We start from the raw sequence: 21,365 nt of genomic DNA, 5'->3' as shown, positions 1-21,365 counted from the left end.
TATTTGGTGGTAGAAATTTTATTAGCCTATTTCTCTTTTCCTATTAAATACTCCTGCATTTAAAAAGGAGGGAGGGGAAGTTTTTTATTTTTTCCTGGAAGCGAAGAACTATGCCTAGCAATAAGCATGTTTGATGTTTATTGGTCAGTATTAAAAATGTTTGAGGTATAAAAAAATGAAAGGACAGTAAATATGAGCTGATGGTGTATGATCGTCTTTTTATGAATTATTCTTCCCTAAATAGAAGTACTTCTCCCTATCAGAGTCATAGTAAAAACCATTGTTTAAAAAATTTGAGTTGTTTGCTGGAATCTACATTGTTGAGACAGTAACAAACAGAAAAGTAAGGTCCAAAGAAGTAATATAGCCTAGTTGCTAAAAACAAAGAGTCTGGGGATTCTTTAATGGTCCAGTGCTTAGGGGGCTTCCCAGGTGACTCAGTGGTAGAGAATCCGTCTGCCAGTGCAGGAGATTCAGGTTTGATCCCTGGGTTGGGAAGATACCCTGGAGAAGAAAATGGCAACCCCTTCCAGTAGCCTTGCCGGGGAAATCTCATGGACAGAGGAGCCTGGTGGACCACAGTTCATAGGGTTGCAAAGAGTCAGACACAACTTAATGACTGAGCATGAAAACACACACTTTCATCCATTTGTTTGTATACACATGCACACATATAATAAAGCAAGGGTAAAAGGAAGGATACAGGAACTTCTATAAGATCCCCTGGAGGGGGCTTAATTGCTCTGCATCATGTGTAATCCTCCCACATGAGGAATCGAAGTCGTGCCTCCTGCTTTGGCAGGCAGATTCAGCTCCTGTAGCAACATTTTAAATGCAACATCAAAGTCAAGAATTTTGATTCTCTTTAACTGTTAGCACTTTTTTTAGCAACTTGTTTGAGATACAGTTATTAAACTATTCAATTCATGCATTTAAAGGGTACGGTTCAATGGTTCTTAGTATTTTCTACAGTTTAGTCGCTTAGTCCTGTCTGACTCTTTGCGACCCCATGGACTGCAGCACACCAGGCTTCCCTGTCTATCACCAACGCCCAGAGTTTACTCAAACTCACGTCCATCGCGTCAGTGATGCCATCCAAACATCTCATCCTCTGTCGTCCCCTTCTTCTCCTGCCTTCATTCTTTCCCTGCATAAGGGTCTTTTCCAGTGAGTCAGTTCTTCACATCAGGTGGCCAGAGTATTGAAGTTTCAGCTTCAGCATCAGTCCTTCCAGTGAATATTCAGGGTTGATTTCCTTTAGGATGGACTGGTTGGATCTCCTTGAAGTCCAAGGGACTCTCAAGAGTCTTCTCCAACACCACAGTTCAAAAGCATCAATTCTTCAGTGCTCAGCTTTCTTCATAGTCCAACTCTCACATCCATACATGACTACTGGAAAAACCATAGCTTTGACTAGATGGACCTTTGTTGGCAAAGTAATGTCTCTGCTTTTCAATATGCTATCTGGGTTTGGCCACCTCATGTGAAGTGTTGACTCATTGGAAAAGACTCTGATGGTGGGGGGGGGGGGGCGCGGGTTGGGGGCAGGAGGAAAAGGGGATGACAGAGGTTGAGATGGCTGGATGGCATCACTGACTCGATGGATGTGAGTTTGAGTGAACTCCGGGAGTTGGTGATGGACAGGGAGGCCTGGTGTGCTGTGATTCATGGGGTCACGAAGAGTCGGACACAACTGAGCGACTGAACTGAACTGAAGGTTGGTCACAGCTTTTCTTCAAAGAAGCGTCTTTTAATTTCATGGCTGCAGTCACCATCTGCAGTGATTTTGGAGCCCCCCAAAATAGTCTTTTACTGTTTCCTTTGTTTCCCCATCTGTTTGCCATGAAGTGATGGGACTGGATGTCATGATCTTAGTTTTCTGAGTGTTAAGCTTTAAGCCAACTTTTTTACTCTCTACTTTCACTTTCATCAGGAGGCTGTTTAGTTCTTCTTCGCTTTCTGCCATAAGGGTGGTGTCATGTGCGTATCTGAGGTTACTGATATTTCTCCAGGCATTCTTGATTTCAGCTTGTGCTTTATCCAGCCTGACATTTCTCATGATGTACTCTGCATAGAAGTTAAATAAGCAGGGTGACAGTATACAGCCTTGATGTATTCCTTTTCCTATTTGTAACGAGTCTGTTGTTCCATGTCCAGTTCTAACTTTCATCTTGACCTGCATACATATTTTTCAGGAGACAGGTCAGGTGGTCTGATATTCCCATCCCTTTAAGAATTTTCCACAGTTTATTGTGATCCACACAGTCAAAGGCTTTGGCATAGTTGGTAAAGCAAAAGTAGATGATTTTATGGAACTCTCTTGCTTTTTCGATGATCCAGCGGATGTTAGCAGTTTTCATGGAGTTGTACAGTTATCTCCGCTGTCTATTTCAGAATATTTTCATCATCTTGGAAAGAAATCTGGTACCCTTCAGCTATCATTCTCTAGTCTTCCCTCTCTTCTGGCCCTTGAGTGAAGTCACTCAGTTGTATCCAACTCTTTTCGACCCCATAGACCATAGCTTACCACGCTCTTCTGTTCATGGGATTTTCCAGGCAAGAGTACTGGGTTGCCATTTCCTTCTCCAGAGTATCTTCCCAACCCAGGGATCAAACCCGGGTCTCCCGCATTATAGGCAGACGCTTACTGTCTGAGCCACCAAAGAAGTCCTTGCCAAGCACTAATTTACTTTCTGTCTCTGTATATTTACCTGTTCTGGACATTGTAGGTGAACAGGATCGTATAATTTGTGATTTTTATGTGTGACTGGTTTCTGTCATTTAGCATATTATTTTCAAAGTCCACCCATTTAAATCATGAATCAGTGTTTCAATACTTTCTGTTACCAAATAGAAATATATTTGGGGGATTTACCACATTTTCCTTACTTAGCATTCATCAGTTGTTGAACATTTGGATGTTAGCACCTTTTCTTTTTGAAACCAAAAAACTCTTTATTGCAGAGGTACAGAAAGGTAGTGGCAGAGATATACAGCAATAAGTTAGGTGTGGTCGGGAAGGGACAGGCACATGTGGGCCACACGTCAACAAGAATAGTGCCCACGACATAGGGTCTCTTGCTGGATAATTCATACTGTAATAAAAGTAGAGTATTAGCACATTTTGAATTCTTATTCACTTAGTCTCTGTACTGTCCAGTGGACTTGAGGGAAAGGACCAAAAAGTAGTGACAATGATTAATACTATTTACAGGATGCTCTTATAAGCATTATCTCTAAGATTGTACAATCCAGGCTGCATGAAACAAACACATAAGCAACTATCACCCAGTGTTATACACTGTGTGTTAATGGGTGTACAGGGAAAGAAGTTCATATAGTAGTTGATGAGCTTGAAAAATAGGCTTAAAGCCAGGTAGTGGAGGATTTTAAAGGCTGTGCTGAGACATTCGGGCTTATTCCACAAGCACTTTGTTCTGTGAGGGTAGTCATTAAGGTTATCAAGCTGAGCAACAACCATGGCTGATTACAGAGGGAAAGGCAAGTTGGAGGATACTACAGATATGCCTTGTTTTTACTGTGTTTCACTTTATTGCATATCACAGGTTTGCAGTTTTTATAAATTGAAGGTTTGTCGCAATCCTGCTTCAAGCAAGTTTATCAGCACCACTTTTCCGACAGCATTTGCTGACTTTTTGTCCCTGTGTCACTGTGTGGTAATTCTCACAGTATTGCAGACTTTTTCATTATGATTATATTTGTTATGGTGATCTGTGGTCTTTGATGTTACTATTGCAAAAAGATTACGACTTGTTAAAGGCTTAGATTATGGTTAGCAATTTTTAGCAATAAAGTATTTTATAAATGAAGGACTCTTGAGAGCCCCTTGGACACCAAGGAGATCCAACCAGTCAATCCTAAAGGAAATCAACCCTGAATATTCACTGGAAGGACTGATGCTGAAGAATAAAGTTTCAATGCTTTGGCCACCTGATGCAAAAAGCTGATTCATTGGACAGGACCCTGATGCTGGGAGAGGGAAGGCAGTAGGAGAGGAGGGTAACAGAGGATGAGATGGTTGGATGCCATCACTGACTCAGTGGACATGAGTTTGAGTAAATTCCGAGGGTTGGTGATGGACAGGGAGGCCTGGCGTGCTGCGGTTCATGGGGTCGCAAAGAGTCGGACACGACTGAGCAACTGAACTGAACTGAATTCTATGGAGGAAGCTATTGGTTGGAGGACTTAGAAGTAGAGAGTTTTTGAATGATAAGTTTCATTCCTTGGAGATAGAAGAAATTAGAGGCAAGATGTCAGTTTTTCAAGGTTGTAAGATGAAAATGACAAGGCATAAATGAAGGTTTGGTCAGTATCTATATGCTTTTGTGTACTAGCCAACAATCCTCGATAGATATTATTTATCAAAATAAATGTATATCAATTGATAGAAGTATCAATATTTGTAGTATTCCAAGGACTGAAAACTAACTTGGAAAAAGACCCTAAGGTTTCCGGATTGGAAAAGGTAGTTTTTTACTTTTTTTCCCCTCATTCATTGTTCATTTATTGTTTTCTTATTTAGCACCAGCCATTGCTAAGAGCATTGTATGATTGTTGTTGTTTAGTCAGTCATGGCCAACTCTTTGCAACCCCATGGACTGTAGCCCCCCAGGCTACATCCTGTCCATGCGATTTTTCCAGCAGGAATACGGGAATGAGTTGCCAGTTCCTTCTGCAGGGGATCCTCCCAACCCATGGATCAAACCCGCGTCGCTGCATCACAGGCAAATTCTTTACCCCTGAGCCATCTGGGAAACCACCTCGCTTAATTCTCACAACATTTCAAAAGCTATTATTCATATTTTATTAAGGAAACTACAGCTCAGAGAGCCATAACCTGCTGAAGATAATCTACTAAAAGATGCCCTTTGTGAAACATACTTTTACATGACATCATTGTTTCTTACATTTTGGCATCCATGGGATGGTCCAAAGCAGCCTCCTTCAAACACAGACTCTTGAAATTAACTCTTACTTTGTAACCAAATTCTATATTCTACTCTACAGTGCATTTTTATTAGTTTTACTATTATTATAAAAGGATATTCTGTCTGTTTCATTATCTGTACAACTAGTTACTGAGAGAGATCCTCTTACATTTTATAAAACTGAAACCAAAGTATATGTCAGACAGTTTTATCTATCTTGGTGTTGCAGTGTTTTAAAAACCTAGACTTAAATAAGTCACTGCAGATGGCAGTTCTTTTTTCACTGCCTTATCAGCCATATAATAATGAATCACCGAGAGGGATGCCCAGAATGCTTCCAAAACAGCTAAGTAATATGTCAGTTTTAGGCTTCTATTACAAGGAATTTTGATAAGTTTTTTTCTTGATAATAGTTCTTATATCATATATTGGACTGGAATGGTTGCTTTTTCAGTGTGCAAGGGGACACCCTCTAAATAATACTCATCAAAGGCCTTTTTCAGTGAAGAGACAACAATATAGTTGTTGTTTACTTTCGTGGGTCTTGCTATTTATAAACAGAACCAGGATTCTCAATGGACTCATTTTCACTACAAGCAGTTTTCTTAACACAGCTCTCAAAACTTCATTTCAGTGCAATGATCTTGAAATGTATATAATGTTGCATTCACAGTTTTATCTTACATTTGTTGATTGGAAAATATTTAGCCTTAGAAATGTATTTGCTGTATAAGCCAACTTTGAACCATTCTTTGAAAGTTAACAATGATTTCATTAATCTTATCCATATTTTGACTCCCCTATTGTGACATCTCATTTTTACTCCATGAGGAAAAGTGTTTTCCAAACATTGACCAATATCGTTTTCTTTTTAGCTACGTAAGTGTGAAGTAGCAAGCTTTCAGATTTCAGCAAGCTTCATATGTCATTAAAAATTTGTCTTAAAAAAATGAGTCCTCTGATTATTGAATTTTTTATCATTTGAAAAATGTTCTGTTGAGCACGTTAAGAAAATCTAAAGCTTAACTTTGAGGTAAGGTAATCTCAGTGATTATTGTAGTGTATTTTCGTATATTAAGAATTTTAAAGTGATCTTGAAGAATTAGGTTTCTTATAATTTTCTACTGTATATTTGGCTCCATCTAGATATACAACCCTACTTTTTTTCCACAAGTATTACCTTGTTTTCTTTAAAATTTATATACTATGTTGAAAATCTCCACTAGATACTTTACCATCAAGTATAAAGTAGACCTTCATAAAATACCATATCATTGATATAGCCAACATAGACCAATAAAATAGCCAAATCACTAAAGTCAATTCTGTCATTTAGTGGTAGGATAAAGAACCTCAGTTGATCAGGCAATTTCTCAAGTATGTATGGAATACACTATTTATCATTTGATACTATCTATTGGTGATGGCATTTTTTAAATTGAGGTGTAATTTATAGATAACATTAGTTTCAGGTATACAACATAATGTGGTTTCCCAGATGGCTCAGTGGTAAAGAATCTACCTGTCAATGCAGGAGATACAGGAGACGTGGGTTTGATCCCTGGGTCAGGAAGATCCCTTGGAGGAGGAAATGGAAACCTAGTCCGGTATTCTTGCCTGGAAAATCCCATGGACAGAGGAGCTTGGCGGGCTGCAGTCCATGGGGTCGCCAAGAGTCGGACATAACTGAGTACACAGGCACGCATACAATGTAATGATTAGATACTTATATATATTTTGCAAAATGTTCTCCAAAATGTCTGGTCAACATCTGTCACCATACGTAGTTATACAATTTTTTTTCTTGTGATAAGAACTAAGATCTCCTCTCTTAGCAATTTTCAACTATACAATACAGTATCAGTTATAGTCACCCTGCTATACATTACATCCATATGACTTATTTTGTACTGGAAGTTTGTAACTTTTGACCCCCTTCACTCATTTCCCAAGGACTTCCCTGGTGGCTCAGACGGTAAAGTGTCTGCCCGCAATGTGGGAGACCTGGGTTCAATCCCTGGGTCGGGAAGATCTTGTGGAGAAGGAAATGGCAACCCACTCCAGTACTCTTGCCTGGAAAATTCCATGAACTGAGGCGCTTGATAAGCTATAGTCTGTGGGGTCACAAAGAGTCAGACAGGACTGAGCTGCTTCACTTTGCACTTTAACTCATTTTCCTCACCCCTCCGCCCCTGCCTCTGACAGCCGCCAGTCTATTCTCTGTATCTGTGAATTTGGTTTTGTGTTTTAGATTTTAGATTTTTGGATTCCACATATAAGTGAGGTCATACAGTGTTTATATTTCTCTGTCCAACTTATTTCATTTAGCACCAGGGATACTCATGTTGTCACAAATGGCAAGGTTTCCTTCTTATGTAAAGCTGAATGATATTCAACTGTGTGTATAGATGCCACATTTTCTTTATCTTTTCATCTATCGATGGACACTTACGTTGTTTCCATTTCTTGGCTATTATAAATACTGTATCAATGAATGTGGGAGTGCGTATATCTTTCTGTTAGTCTTTTAATTTTCTTCAGATAAAATACTTAGAAATGGAATTGCTGAATCATATGATAATTTCTGTTTTTAATTTTTTAAGGAACCTCCACACTATTTTCCATAGTGGCTAGACCGATTTACCTTCCCACCAGCAGTGCCCAGGGGTTCTCTTTTCTTATCAACACTTGCTGTTTCTTATCTTTTTTATAATAACCATTCTAACAAAGACATGAGACAGTATCTCACTGTGGTCTTGATTTGCTTTTCCCTGACGATTAATAATGTTGACTACCTCGTCATTTGCCTATTGGCCCTCTGTTTGCCTTCTTTGGGAAAAAATGCCTACTTAGATCTTCTGCCCACTTTTTAATCAGTTTTTTTTTTTTTTTTTGCTATTAAGTGGTATGAGTTTTCATATATTGTATTTTAGGTATTACCATCTTGTCAGATACATAATTTACAAATATCTTCTCTGACGATGGCACTTTTTAACTCTCTTCTCTCCCCTTTTCTTTTTTCTTTTTTTGGATTGAGTACAAATACGGCCTTTTGTGAGATATGTACATGCCTTCCTCAGAATTTCTTGTTTTATGAACTCTGCCTTCTAAAATGATTCTTAAACTGGTATTGAAGGAAGTTTCAAGCAATATGTAAATTTTTCTTGATTGATCCTATATTATTCCTAACAAAGACATCTATTGTTATGTAAGTTTTCGGTGAGGGGAAAAAAATCTGATGATGTCCCTTGAAAAAAGTTCTAAGCTTTCATCTTGAAAACTTAACATACACAAAAGTAAAGAGACTAGTATAACAAACTCTGTGTGTCTTTCGCACAGCTTTAGTAATTATGGATGTCCTGTTATCCTTGTTAGATCTGTTCCTCTCACCACTTTTTGTTTATCCTCATTGTTTTTCTAGAGTATTTCAAAGGAAGTCCGGAGATCCTTTTATTTCACCCATTCAGTTCAATTCAGTCGCTCAGTCGTGTCCTACTCTTTGCGACCCCATGAATCGCAGCACGCCAGGCCTCCCTGTCCATCACCAACTCCCAGAGTTCACTCAGACTCATGTCCATCGAGTCTGTGATGCCATCTAGCCATCTCAACCTCTGTCGTCCCCTTCTCCTGCCCCCAATTCCTCCCAGCATCAGAGTCTTTTCTAATGAGTCAACTCTTCGCATCAGGTGGCCGAAGTATTGGAGTTTCAGCTTTAGCATCAGTCCTTCCAAAGAACACCCAGGGCTGACCTCCTTCCATTAATAGTTCAGTAAACATTGCTGTGGCTTCCCCAGTGGCTCAGGGGTAAAGATCCACCTGCAATGCAGGAGACTTAGAGACATGGGTTCAGTCCCTGGATCTGGAGGATCCCCTGGAGGAAGAAGTGGCAACCCACTCCATCATTCTTGCCGGGAAAATACCATGGACAGAGGAGCCTGGCGGGCTACAGTCCATAGGGTTGCAAAGAGTTGGACTTGACTGAGTGACTGAATACACACACATATGTACAAGCATTGGCAACAAGTAACTATTTTTAAACGTAAGTTTAATATCTTTATCACAGCCAACAAAATGAACAAAAATTCCTTACTATCATATAATAGTCTATATTTAATTCTTCCTATTGTCTCAAAACTACTCTTTTAGAGTTGGTTTGTTTGAATCAGGATCACACTGAGGTCCACACGTACACTTGATTAATACGGTTCTTAACTCTCTTTCAGTCTGTAACAGTCCCCTCTCTCCTTTTTCTCCCCTATGTCATTTATCTGATGAAGAAATTAGATCATTTGACCTATAGAATTTCCTATATTCTGGCTCACTTTATCCTTAAAATGTTGTTTAACATTATCCTGTATCCTCCATATTTTCTGTTATGTAGTAAGTAGTTGTTATGGAAGCTTGATTAGATTTTAGTTGCTTTTTTCTTTTAAAGAAGGCTTCCAAAGTGACATGGTATCCTTCCTGTTATATCAATGGGAGGCACATGACATCTGCTTATTTCACTTTGAGCAGTGTTTACACAGATCGGGTCATCATCATCAAGTTCCCCTTTTACACACTGGTTTTAGCATGCATTGATTTGAACAGTTTGTCAGCAAGGTCCTCAACGCACAGAAATTAAATTCAGTGATTTATTTTTCACTAAGAGGGAAAAGGCCCCTTTCATTTACTGAGCAATTTCTATGTGCCAGAAATTCTGCTTGGCAGTTTTCCTACATTCTTTGATTTGTCCTTCCCCAAATTTTGTGCATTCTATTATCATTCTAGTTTAATAGATAAGTGTTTTGTTCGTTGCTCCATTGTGTCCAACTCTTTGCGACCCCATGGACTGTATACCACCAGTCTCCTCTGTCCATGGAATTCTCCAGGCAAGAAGTACTGGAGTGAGTTGTCATTCCTTCTCCAGCCGATCTTCTCGATCCAGGGATTGAACCTGAGTCTCCCGCTTTACAGGCAGATTATTTACCATCTAAGCTCCTGCAAATAGAGAAGTCATATAGCTAATAAATGACCTAGTTGAACTGGTTTTAGGAAGAATTTTTACAGAAAAAATTAATTCTTATATATATTAAGAAAATATTAGTTCTTATTTACATTAAGAAGTAGATAAGATAGATCAGGGCTTCCCTGGTGGCTCAGACGGTAAAGAATCCGCCTGCAGTGTGGAAGACCTGGATTCAATCCTTGGGTCAGGAAGATCCCTTGGAGGAGGGCATGACAACCCACTCCCGTATTCTTGCCTGGAGAATCTACATGGACAGAGGAACCTACTGGGCTATAGTCCATGATGTTGCACAGAGTTAGACACGACTGAAGTGACTAAGCAGCAACAAGACAGATTAAATATAAAGACCAAATTGAATGAGAATGAAAACATCTATAGCATTTGTATTACTATCAGTAAATGATGTCAGTGTCACATAAGCTAGGTACCTCCTTTGTCCCAGTTATGGTCCATTGGAGTCCAACGAATAATTTATTTCAGTCTTAAATATCCCTTTAATGGACTAAAAATGTAAGCTATATGGTACTTCATTTTATAGAAAGTCTTGCTGTCTGCCAAATAACATTTTTATAAAATGAAAACTATATCATAAAACATTTTCTAATAGTTAAGCATCCAAAACACTGCAGTGTTGATGAGAGAAATCTTGAAATTTCGTCTACAAGTCTTTAAACATCATCTGTCTTCCTCGTTTGGAGTTAGTCTTGTCCAGAGCAAGTTGATGTCTATATGACCTCCCAAAGTCCTTTCTAGTCCTGTGATTCTCACACTAATGAATTCAAACAGAGAAGGATTATTAGGCCAAAACTCAAGAGTATCTTCAGAGCCAGCATGTAGGAAAAGTTACAAAATACAGATGTCTGTCAGGGATGAGGTCCAAAGGGAGAAAGAAGCAGGCCAAGAGTCAGAAATAGATATGTTGTTATACTCCCCCCCACCACACACACACACACACACACACACACACACACAAATGTTTTGAATTTGGCCTTTAGCCAAAAGAATTTTTTTTTTTTTTTGGATACTTAAATCAAACTATTAGGCCATAATATTCAGTTGAGGTACAATACAGTCCTGTGGTTGAGGATATGTAGTTGGGAAAAAATTATAGTTCATTCCATTCAAGGAAATGCAGACCAACTCTCAGTTCCTCAGACCTATGCCAGATTGTACTTTTTAGAGAATCTGTAATCCTGTGTTTTTCCTTCAGGAGTAAAATCATTCCGATGGTCTTTGGAATTAGCAGTATTTGCACATCAAGAATTACAAATGAAAATCAAAATCTTTAAAATATTAACTATATAACATATGACAGAAATGTTTATGCTGTTTAACCCTGCAAGTAAGCTGTTCTTTGTCTTATATGGAAACATTTCTAAAATTACTACCATTTATTTTAATTGCTTACTGAATTTTTAAGAAGTGGTTGTATTGGGGAATATAAAAGAATTTGTTCTTTGTGGTTTTTTACTTTTTTGAGAGTGACATGTTCCAAAAATCCTTCTTTCCCTTGGGCAGCAGGGTCGGAGGAAGAGGATCCTGTAGGGAACACCCAAGAAGGCGCTTGGTCGTTCTGTGTGGATGGAAAAACTGTTCTGTGGGCACAGCTTGTTGCTGGGTTGTTGTTGTTTTTCTTTTTAATCCCACCCATACTGTTTGTTCATTTTCTGTTTTACATTTTTTTCTTTCCATGAATCTCAAGAGAAAAATTTGTCCCATAAAGTATGTGATGTACCCCTAAGCAACAAATTAGGTGTCTGTGGCTTTTATTCTAGTCTATGATGTGTTATGAATGTAACTAAATTGTCTAAAAAGCATTCCCCAAACTCATCTTTTCCACATTGCATTCTTTCTACATGATGATTCGCTTAACAGGACATAGGTCACCACCAAATAACAGTGGTCAGTACAGCCAGAAATTCTATCTGCAGATTTATGAAGAAAGATCCAGTCATTCCAGCCCAGGAAATTTGCCTCTCCGTAGATTTTCTGAGATGATTTTGCAAGACTTAGAAAATTATAGATAACTATGAGAGCCTTCTTTGTTCCCTTAGCCACCTGAAACCTGAAAACAAACCAGCTGAACAGAGCTGTGGTTTGATATGTTCAGTTGGTATGTAAATAGACATATTTTCTAACACCCTGTAGCTGTTCTTAATGGTAAATCAGAAAAGTATAAAGTTAAGAGTGATTGGCACTGAACTACTGTAAGTCGTCATTTCAGGCAAATTTGACATGACATGAAATAAGGAAAGAATCACAGTCAGTGTCAAAGCCAGTCATGTTTCCTTGTAAGGGTATAAATCACCTGTGTGCCTGATCGCTTTCCTTTTGCATGTATGTCACTTTGGGACTGTAGTTTTGAGGTGGCCATTGCTGTACAGTTTACTCATTTTTGCTGCATCAGATTTGAACATATATTTGAAACTCCAAATAGTCTTATGTGTTGTGAACAAAATTTAACTGTGTACCTAATGATAAAAAAAGAATTAATGCTTGCTGATTTTCAAGTTTATAGTCAAATCTTACCCATTTAAAAAAAATGATTTCTGCCAGTGACCTGTCATCTCTTGTCAACTAGATTTTATGTATGTTTGAAATATGACAGTGCACATTTTCTTTAATGATATGTGTTTTGTATTCAGTTGTAATATAATATTTCCCAGGTACAGAGGACTTTAAATGGAATCCTGAAAAGATGAAATATATCTTGTATATATGTGAATTTTTATTATTTTTATATTTATAGTGACCTTTTATACATTGTTCACTTCTTGACCTCCAGGGGGTATACTCTATCTCCACCCAGGATGGGAAGGTTGCCCTTCTTTAGGACACCTTGGGCCTGTTTTTATTACTGACTCCTTCCTTCACATTGGGCTTCTTGAGGGCATTTATATGATGTTTATCTTTGCTCTCCAGTGCCTAACGTAGTACTTAGTAAAAGTTGACTGTGACTGAGTGAAAGCTTAAAATGAAATAGAGTAAGCTTAGCTTAATGTATTGAGACAGTCTCCTGAAGATAGTTGCCAAAGTAAGGCCCTGCCTGCATATTTGTTGTAGTCTGGGCTCTATTGTCGTGATTGGTTTGGTAGATCTGTAAAGCCTCCTGAATGAGCAGGCTGAAGACAAGGAGACCCTTGTAATATTTCTGCTAAGAGGATTGAACAGAGTATAGAAGCCGGTGAAAGTGTTAGTCACTCATTCATGTCCGACTCTTTGCAACCCCATGGACTGTAGACTGCCAGGCTCTGTCCATGGAATTCTCCAGGTAAGAAGACTGAAATGGGGAGCCTATCCCTTCTCCAGGGGAACTTCCGAACCCAGGGATCGAACCCAGGTCTTCCGAATTGCAGGCAGATTCTTTACAGCCTAAGCCTGCACAGAGGAGTCAGGGATTTACAGAGGTACACAAGCTGGAGTTGTATACACACAGATATACACAGATAACTACAAGAAAAAGTACTGTTGTTAAGTGCCAGTAAGAAGAGTTTAAGTTGTGTGTCTTTGGGGAATTCTGAAGAGAAATCACTTCTTACTTTGATTATTAGAGAAGAGTTTTTTGTTTGTTTTGTTTCTCTAGAAAAAATACAAAAAGTTTTTAAAGATGAATGAGATTTCAAAAAGCACTGATGGAGACAAACTAATGACAGCTAAGGTGATATGTAGTATAAACGTAGGAGGTTAGGATGAGGAGAGAGGAAAGGGCCAGAATTGGGGCATAATTCTTTAGGAATGTTAATGGAATTTGTGCAGAGTTTCATTTTTACCACATTGAGATTTCTTTCCTTAGAACATTTAATCCAGAATACCAGAGCTCAACCAAGGTTACTGTTTTGAAAACTGTATTGTACAGCCTGCCCTTTATTCAGGGCTTGATTATATACAGGTTTGTTTTGTTTAATTCTTTATACTTTTTCTTCTTTTTTCTTCCGGCTATCTGCCTACAAATAATTCTTCTTCCCATCCTACCTCCATGCAGAGTTAAAATCACGAGTCACTCTTGAATATTTATTAGCAGTTCTATAAAAGATCTGGTGAAAAGATAGCATGGAGTTATGGACTTATGCTTTGAGAAGATAAACTCTCCCATGGATAAATAGTTAAACCACATTAATTTGGACTGTAAAGATTGGTTAAAATTTACCAGGAAAGTATGGAGTAATTCTGTGAAAAATTTTTTTTCTTAATCATACTTTAAATCATTTCTGGCAATACCAGGTACTTAACTATTTATGTATTACTTGTTTGTAAGTTCCGTGAAGTCACGAACCACATCTCTGTCTCTTTCTGGCCAGTTGATCCCTGACTTCCCCTTAATATAGAAACAATACATGTTTGGTGAATAAATTAAGAATCAATCAGTTCAGTTCAGTCACTCACTCGTGTCTGACTCTTTGCGACCCCATGAACCACAGCACACGAGACCTCCCTGTCCGTCACCAACTCCCGGAGTTCACTCAAACTCACTTCCATTTTGTCAGTGATGCCATCCAACCATCTCATCCTCTGTCATCCCCTTCTCCTCCTGCCCTCAATCTTTCCCAGCATCAGGGTCTTGTCAAATGAGTCAGCTCTCCACATCAGATGGCCAAAGTATTGGAGTTTCAGCTTCAGCATCAGTCCTTCCAGTGAACACCCAGGACTGATCTCCTTTAGGATGGACTGGTTGGATCTCCTTTCAGTTCAAGGGACTCTCAAGAGTCTTCTCCAACACCAAAGTTCAAAAGCATCTATCTTTGGCACTCAGCTTTCTTTATAGTCCAGCTCTCACACCCATACATGACCACTGGAAAAACTATAGCCTTGACTAGACGGACCTTTGTTGGCAAAGTAATATCTCTGCTTTTTAGTATGCTATCTAGGTTGGTCATAACTTCCCTTCCAAGGAGTAAGTGTCTTAATTTCATGGCCGCAGTCACCATCTGCAGTGATTGTGGAGCCCCAAAAAATAAAGTCTGTCACTGTTTCCACTGTTTCCCCATCTATTTCCCATGAAGTGATGGGACCAGATGCCATGATCTTTGTTTTCTGAATGTTGAGCTTAAAGCCAGCTTTTTCACTCTCCACTTTCACTTTCCTCAAGAGGCTTTTTAGTTCCTCTTCACTTTCTGCCATAAGGATGGTGTCATCTGCATACCTGAGGTTATTGAGATTTCTCCCGGCAGTCTTGATTCCAGCTTGTGCTTCTTCCAGCCCAGCGTTTCTCATGATATACTCTGCATAGAAGTTAAATAAGCAGGGTGACAATATACAGCCTTGACGTACTCCTTTTTCTATTTTTTGGAAAAATAGAAACTAGTCCGTTGTTCCATGTCCAGTTCTAACTGTTGCTTCCTGACCTGCATATAGGTTTCTCAAGAGGCAGGTCAGGTGGTCTGGTATTCCCATCTCTTTCAGAATTTTCCACAGTTTATTGTGATCCACACAGTCAAAGGCTTTGGCATGGTCAAGAAAGCAGAAGTAGATGTTTTTCTGAAATTCTCTTGCTTTTTCGATGATCCATTGGATGTTGGCAATTTGATCTCTAGTTCCTCTGCCTTTTCTAAAATTAAGAATACTTATAAGCTAATTAATCTCACTTTTACACATCCATTTAAATATATGCATGATATGTGTGGTACATGTGAAACAGTATACTAAATAAAGTATGTGAGCGAGTGAGTGAAAGTCGTTCAGTCCTTTGAAAGTTGCAAAAAGTCACTGACTCTTTGCGACTCCATCGACTGTAGCCTGCCAGGCTCCTCTGTCCATGGAATTCTTGCGGCCAGAATACTGGAGTGGGTAGCTGTTCCTTGTCCAGATCTTCCCAACCCAGGGATCGAACCCAGGTCTCCCACATTGCAGGCAGATTCTTTACTGTCTGAGCCAAAAATACTGGAGTGGGTAGTCAATCCCTTCTCTAGGAGATCTTCTTGACCCAGGAATTGAACATCGGTCCCTTGTATTGCAGATGGAGTTTTTACCAGCTGAGCTACCAGGGAAGCCCTAAACAAACTATAAATATAGTCAGAAATTGTGAAGGTTTTGAGCTGTACCCCCATTTGCAAGTTAACAGCTTAGCCTGCCAGAGTCTCTTGGATGCTTATAGAACATATGGGAGTGCTGGATCAGAGATGAAGGACAGTTTATTACCTACAACAGTATATCTGCATATGTGCCAGCTCTCCAAGCCTCTGTTCCCTTAAGGGTGATGAAGAGAGCCAGGTGATGCTTAAACACATAGTGAGTTACATTACAAGACTGGAACCTTGAACTTGGGGAAACTGAATCTTTTGAAATGGGAGATTAGCATGCCTGCCCTTTGTAGAGAGACACTGTCTCTGTCTTCCATAGCTGTTTGCTATGCATATGAACTTGAAAAAGATAATCTTGAGCAAAGATAATGCCTTTTTTCTAAGATACGTGAGAATGTCATAGACCTATGGAGGAGTATTTCCTAAGAGACATATACTCTTACAGGGCCTCTATGAGGGCAACACTTTTCATCTAATCAAGGAATCAACAAACTATAGCCTGCCCATCAAATGCGGCCTACCACCTGATTTTGTAAATAAAAATTTATTGGAACACAGACATACTCATTTAGATATTATTTACATACTGCAATGTTGTTGTTCAGTTGCTAAATCATACCTGACTCTTTGCAACCCCATGGACTGCAGCACACCAGGCCTCCCTGCCATCACCAATTCCCAGAGCTTGCTCAAACTCATGTTCATAGAGTCATTGATGTCATCCAACCATCTCATCCTCTTTCATCCCCTTCTCCTTCTGCCTTCAATCACGGTCTTTTCCAGTGAGTTTGCTCTTCGCATCAGGTGACCAAAGTATTGGAGTTTCTGCTTCAATATCAGTCCTTCCAATGAATATTCAGGGTTGGTTTCCTTTAGGATTGACTTATTTGATCTTCTTGCTGTCCAGAGTCTCTCCAGCACCACAATTTGAAAGCATCAGTTCTTTGGTGCTTATCTTTCTTTATGGTATCCGTACATGACTACCGGAAAAACCATAATTTTGAATGTACAGATTTCTGTCAGCAAAGTGATGTCTCTACTTTTTAATATGCTGTCTAGGTTGCTCATAGCTTTTCTTCCAAGGAGCAAGCATCTTTTAATTTCATGGCTGCAGTCACTGTCTGCAATAATTTTGGAACCCAAGAAAAGGAAGTCTGTCAGAGTTTCCTTTCTTCCCCCATCTGTTTGCCATGAAGTGATGGGATCCTACTAGTTTTTTGAATTTTGAGTTTTAAGCCAACTTTTCCACTCTCTTCTTTCACCTTCATCAAGAGGCTCTTTAGTTCCTCTTTGCTTTCTGCCATTAGAGTGGTATCATCTGCATATCTGAGGTTATTGATACTTCTCCCAGAAATCTTGATGCCAGCTTGTGATTCATCCAGCCCCGCATTTCACATGATGTACTCTACATGTAAGTTAAATAAGCAGGGTGACAGTATACAGCCTTGACCTACTCCTTTACCAATTTTAAACCAGTCTGTTGTTCTATATCTGGTTCTAACTCTTGCTTATTGACCTACATACAGGCTTCTCAAGAGGCAGGTAAGGTGGTCTGTTATTCCCGTTTCTTTAAGAATTTTCCACAGTTTGTTGTGATCCACCTGCTGCAGTAGGCAGTCAAGTAGTTGCAACACAGAACATACAATGCAGAAAGCCTCCAGTGTTTGCCATCATCTGTTTAGCCTTTTATAGAACAGTTTTGTTGACCTCTTGATCTAAATGTTTAACTTTATGACAAGCCTTCATAAGACATTTCAGGCTTGTTTTTGGTTCTAAACTATTTGCATTTTTTTTCAATTATTCTGTGATCCCAATTGACTTCTTCCCAATTATTAAAGATTATTGTCTCTGTTGGAAAAGGAAATGGCAACCCACTCCAGTATTCTTGCTGAGAAAATCCCATGGACAAAGCAGCCTTGTGGCCTGTAGTTCATGAGGTTGCAAAGAGTCAGACATGACTGAATGAGCACACTCTGCACTATAGTTTTTCTTATTACAAAGGGCTGTTAAGAACAATTATCAATAATTACTGTATTCTTAACTCTTTTAGTTTTAAAAACAGTCTTATAGCAGAGTATCACTGTACAGGTTTGTAAGCATTGCTTATTTGTCAGGTTGCATACTTTTGAACCTCTGACACAACCAGGTAACTAACTTATGGGAATTAGTGTAAAGAAGTAAATGAGCTCCCTGGGTTCTAGAATCCTACACTCCCAGCTCTGTACCTTTTGATTGAGAACCTTAGCAAGTTGTTCAACCCTTCATTTTCCTCATCTGTAAAATGGGTATACTCTTCTAACTTAATTACCATTCAGATTGAATAATGAAAATCTTGGCACACAGTATGCACTTTAAAATATAAACTCTCTTCCTAAAATGTAAAGTAAAAAATCAAGTCCTATATTTATATATCACTTTAGAATTTTAAAGAGCTAGAGTAGTCTTATTCTTCATTCCTCCTTATTCCAAATCTTCCGAATTTGTTACCAGTAAGATTATTGAGGCTCAGATTAGTTATGTTACTTCAACTCAAGGTGACAGAACTAGTTTGCAACCGAATTTAGGTTAGAAATAAGTCCCCCTGAGTCTAGCTAGTCTGTTTCTTGGTTCTCTGTTCTTTACAGCCAATTAAGCTGACTGTGCTCTTTTCCCCATGGGGGCCCAGTGTGCAGTGGCTGCAAACAGGAGCCTCCTTGGTAGTGTATGCAACCTGTTGCCTGTATGTGTTGCCCTAAGGGACCTTGGAAACAACTCTTTCTAGTGGGCATTTATGACTGGCCTGCTGTCCCCAGTCTATCCCTGGGTTGGGAAGATCCCCTGGAGAAGGAAATGGCAACCCACTCCAGTACCCTTGCCTGGAAAATCTCATGGACAAAGGAGCCTGGTAGGCTACAGTCCATGGGGTTGCAAAGACTCGGATACGACTGAGAAACCACTTTCAGAAGGTCAGAGTCCCAATTAATGTTTTTTATAATAGACCATGTACATTTGACTATTCCATACAGTGAGTGAAGTACCTGAACAATTAGAGCTGAGACTAGAACACAATAGTGAGTTTACAGTTTGTAGCCTCATTAAAATAAAACCATAAAATAGTAAAGTTGCCCTTGGTCCAACCTTAGTTTTGACTCAGAAGTTCTTAATATATTTTTATTATTTGTCTTTGTGGAAAATATTATATTGAAAAATGTCATATTACACACCTGCATTTGCTTGAAACTTGGTAGCTTGATAAATTGATAAGATAACTGGGTCATATGTTAAGTTTCTTGAAAAACCAACCCAAACATAGATCCTAATAAAAGAATGTTACACATTTCCTTTTAAAGGCTAAAAAAGTATTTCTCAGGACTCTTAAATTACCATATTCTGATACCAAGGGAAAATAAAATCTGGACTGAGAGTCTTGGTTGTACTTAGAGGGTTTTCCGGACAGGAAGGTAGTCTTGATGCAATGCAGTAAGCCAGAATACCAGTGGGGCATTACAGGTGAAAAATCTGCAGCTGTACCCCTTCACCACAATGTATTACAACTGTATGCTGGAATATTTCCTGTACAGAAATGGGGTTTGGTTAACTTTGTTTCCCAAGAGTAGATCACATTAAAATGTTATAAAATCATGATTTCCTGCATTTGAATACTTGTGGTTTCTCAACTGGTTCCAATATTTTAAGGTTTCCTTTTTTGGGGGGTATGACTTCTATTAGTTGAAAATGTATAGAAGCTTTTCTTTTCCTTCTTCAAAATCAACTAAGTAGCAGATACATATAAAAACTGGTATTATAAGCTAAAAAATTTTTATATTACATATGTATTTGTATTTTATGTCATTATTAAATGGTAGGTTTATATGTTGAAGTAGAAGCACAAAAAACTGACATACCATTATCAGGATACATTTTATTTGTAACTCAATTTTATTTTAATTAACTATTGAAAAGTATCTCTACTCAGGTGCTTTTGATTTGTGTAATGAATATGTTTCTCTTCTATGAATAATCGATTATAGAGTGTTCTTCATGTTTAAAAGGACAGTTAAGTCCAGTAATAATCATAAATAGAAACCACTTCAGTATTTATAGAGGCAAGGCTGGTTTTTTAGCTTGCTACGGTTTTAATGTTTATATTGCTATTTATTTATCCTAATTTCTATAATAATATGTTCAGTTCAGTTCAGTTCAGTTGCTCAGTTGTGTCCGACTCTTTGCAACCCCATGAATCGCAGCATGCCAGGCCTCCCTGTCCATCACCATCTCCCGGAGTTCACTCAGACTCACGTCCATCGAGTCCGTGATGCCATCCAGCCATCTCATCCTCTGTCGTCCCCTTCTCCTCCTGTCCCTAATCCCTCCCACCATCAGGGTCTTTTCCAATGAGTCAACTCTTCGCATGAGGTGTCCAAAGTACTGGAGCTTCAGCTTTAGCATCATTCCTTCCAAAGAAATCCCAAGGTTGATCTCCTTCAGAATGGACTGGTTGGATCTCAGATGTCCATTTATCCTAATTTCTATAATATATAAAAGTTATTCTAATTTATGTAATAATAGAATGTTTTATACATTGTCTCTTTCAATCACCCATCAATCCACTATTTTTTTTTTTTCTTTTTCCCTTTTTTTTGGTTCTGGTTCAATCCACTGTTTTATGCTTTGGCCTCTCATTCTCTGTTTTAACTGTCCACTTACCTATACTCTAGTCATCAATTTAAAACTCTTTAATCTCTCTGCCCCTAATTTTTCTAGTGCATCCACACTGGGGAATATATTTGGTCTTATCACCAAATATATTGACCTTGTGATAAATGTAGTGTATCCTTTTACTTGCTTAGTGAGATAAGATAACTTTCTGTTAAAAAATAAGGGTTTCACAACAATTAACTGTTTCAAAAGTTATCAACCAGGAATGTTCCAGTTTGAAAAGCCCTTTTCCCACCCAGGGGTGTAGGTCAGAAAGAAAGTAATGCTCAAAATTCTCCAAGCCAGGCTTCAGCAATATGTGAACCATGAACTACCAGATGTTCAAGCTGGTTTTAGAAAAGGCAGAGGAGCCAGAGATCAAATTGCCAACATCCACTGGATCATGGAAAAAGCAAGAGAGTTCCAGAAAAACATCTATTTCTGCTTTCTTGACTATGCCAAAGCCTTTGACTGTGTGGATCACAATAAACTATGGAAAATTCTGAAAGAGATGGGAATACCAGACCACCTGACCTGCCTCTTGAGAAACCGATATGCAGGTCAGGAAGCAACAGTTAGAACTGGACATGGAACAACAGACTGGCTCCAAATAGGAAAAGGAGTATGTCAAGGCTGTGTATTGTCACCCTGCTTATTTAACTTCTATGCAGAGTACATCATGAGAAACACTGGGCTGGAAGAAGCACAAGCTGG

The 21,365-nt window shown here is 38.8% G+C and overlaps 1 protein-coding gene and 1 non-coding gene across 3 annotated transcripts in view; both read left to right on the top strand.

Annotated features, from left to right (window-relative positions):
• Nucleotides 1-21,365, top strand: part of VPS13B (vacuolar protein sorting 13 homolog B) — a 779,806-nt gene that overhangs the window by 631,622 nt on the left and 126,819 nt on the right. The window lies entirely within an intron of this gene.
• On the top strand, nucleotides 18,593-18,727 carry LOC138088853 (small nucleolar RNA SNORA70). Its single transcript, XR_011145760.1, has one exon. It is a non-coding gene; the product is annotated as a small nucleolar RNA SNORA70 (small nucleolar RNA).

This window comes from Capricornis sumatraensis, chromosome 11 (genome assembly GCF_032405125.1).
Source record: "Capricornis sumatraensis isolate serow.1 chromosome 11, serow.2, whole genome shotgun sequence".
Lineage (NCBI taxonomy): Eukaryota > Metazoa > Chordata > Mammalia > Artiodactyla > Bovidae > Capricornis > Capricornis sumatraensis.
This window is presented reverse-complemented; position numbering and strand designations above follow the sequence as displayed.